The following is a 2594-nucleotide window of genomic DNA, read 5'->3' as shown; positions in this document are numbered from 1 at the left end:
TTTTTTTCCTTACCCCAAATAATGCTCTCTATGTCATCTGTATATTTATGATAGCTCAAAGACATGGGTGTGTGGATCTAATTAAAAATGTGAAAGGGTTTAGCAGCCTGCTGCTTCCCTGTGAGTCTCTTGTTGCCAACTCTTGGCAGCTCTGCTGTCACTGAGCCAAATGTTTAGTCTTCAGCTGAACTACTGCCAGTGAGCTGCACTGCATTCTGGGACCGTAGAGCCTCGAGGTACTGTGTTAAACTATCTCACATAAGGATGTGCAGCGAGCTGGACTTCATATTCAATCACCCAAAAGAAAAGTGAAGGAGAAAGCCCACTTTTGCCTGGTGAGCCTCAACGTCATATAAAACACAATGACCAATTCCTGCAGGATTTTGCATCAGGGAAAACAAATAGTTTCTTGAGATGGATCAACCCATGCATTTGTTTAACATGTCTATACAGTAATGGCAATAGTTATATTTAGCAAATTTATTTTAAATCAGTCTGCTCTGGATACTGAATTAGAAAAAGAAATAAGAAAAGTGTGGCTTTCTGTAGCCTGGCCTCCAAGTCAATGCCTTGTGTTATATAAACATTGTGGAAATCACCTCCAGGTATCCTTAGCAAACACAGGGCGGTTTGGTGCAAGGTAAAAAAAAAAAAAAAAAGTTTGGCATATGTTCCTTCCAGTCAGCAGCAGGAAAGCTGTGTTGATAGAAACGTGCTTAGCACAGTTGCATTGCCTAATAAATTCAGGTATAATGTGGAAAAAGATAGGGTTATAGGCTAAGCTGGCCTGTAGGCTTTGATCAGGGCTCCAACTCACTTAGGGCTTAGAGTGGACTGTAAGAATTGCCAGATCTCATGAGTCAGTGATGGATTTCCACCAGATCAGAATTAATTGCTCCTGTTAGCTGTTCTCTTCTGCACTTCTTTCTACAAGGGAAATTACTTCTGCTAACAGCAGAACTGTGTGTGTTGTTGGTATTTTCTTTCTTTCATATTTCTCCACTGTCCCATATTTTGTTTCCAGAGCCTTCTTACCTTCACAACATTTTATTTCCTTCTCCTTCTCATCTTCCAGTTTTGTTCTTTTCCTAAGGTTTTTTTCCTCATCTGCCTGGATTTCACTTCAACTTCTTTCCCTTAACTTTTACTATCCTCCTCTGCCACTTCCCTTCACTGTCGTAATGTTCTATCTGGGAGAATGAATAAGCCACCTCTGATGTTAGCTCAGGGACTTAGCAGACTGATTCTGCTGCATTTTATTTCTGGAAATGTTTTCTTTGTATGTTTCTGAAGCCAGCACAATGGTGGAATAATAACTAGGTGCTCCTGATTGCACCATTGCTCCAACTCTTAATGCTGGGTATTTAAGAATAAAACTACAGTTAAAATTCTTGGCTTCATATCAAATACATGTCTGCATTCATTCATGATGCTAACTCCAGATTAGACAGCACTAAAGGGGCAGAGAGCAAGGGTAAAAAATAAACATTTACACTAACGATCATACATTGTTTGTAAAAAGACATTTAAAGGAATAGAAGCGGACACAAGTGTGCAACACACCTGAACTCCACCTCTTTGATCTTTCCTCTGGGGTCCTTTTTGTTGCACCCGGCTTGCTCTGGGAGGGAGGCAGGCCTCAGAATCCGCTTGGCATACAGCCCAGGCTTTGTGGGCCGCTGGAGAGATGGATAGCTAGGTGCAGAAGTGCCCTGAGGCAGGTGTTAAAATGTTGTTCCTAGTTCCTTGGTGGTAATCATTGCAAAACAATCCTGTCTGCTCTATTCGTATCAACAAACTGCTTTCCCTGGCTTGTTGCTAAGAGACAGTATTGTTGCTTACAAGTTGCTCAGTGCCTTAGACTTTCATAATTTATAATTTATTATCTTAGCATAAAAATTTGTGGGTTTTTTTTACATTTTATTTTGCTACCCACCCAATAATTGTCACATAAAACAAAGGTCACATACCTACCAGAGTAGCAGTTGCTCTTATAATATACTTTGCCTTTGTAGAGTTTTGATTCTGTGAAAAGAAAATGCCTTTATAAACTGAAGATTAATATCATTTTTGTCCATTAACTTCTTGTATTATATAACTGGTTAGGTCAATGGATTCCCTCAAGATTTCTTCACTATTGAAAACATGTTTCTGTCCAGCCAAGAAGGAAATGAATTGAAATGATTTCAATTATCACACGAAAGATGCCGGCTCTTTTTGCTCTACACTTCATCACCTAATAGTTCAACTCATCAATCCTACTTTCATGAAGTTCAGCGGTAGAGATGTTTAACCAATGCCAGAAATTACTCTTGTTCATTAATCTAGCTTTGTGAATATACAAAACTTACCTTGCTAAAGCGTTTTGTACTTAACACCAGTTAAATCAGCTCAGTGAGGAGTAATGCCAAAGCAGAAATGAGAATAATTTGCAGACTTGTTAAGCTGCAAAATAACTGTCGCAGTTTACCATTTAAAAAATAAGAAAGAAAGAAAGAGAGAGAGAGAGAGAGGGAGAGAAAGGGAGAGAAAGAGAAGGAGGGAGAAAGGAAGGGAGGGAGGGAGGGAGGGATGGAGGGAGGGAAGAAAGAAGG

The sequence above is a fragment of the Meleagris gallopavo genome, chromosome 5 (assembly GCF_000146605.3).
Source record: "Meleagris gallopavo isolate NT-WF06-2002-E0010 breed Aviagen turkey brand Nicholas breeding stock chromosome 5, Turkey_5.1, whole genome shotgun sequence".
In the NCBI taxonomy this organism is placed as follows: Eukaryota; Metazoa; Chordata; class Aves; order Galliformes; family Phasianidae; genus Meleagris; species Meleagris gallopavo.
The sequence above is the reverse complement of the archived record's forward strand: the minus strand, read 5'-3'. Positions refer to the sequence as shown.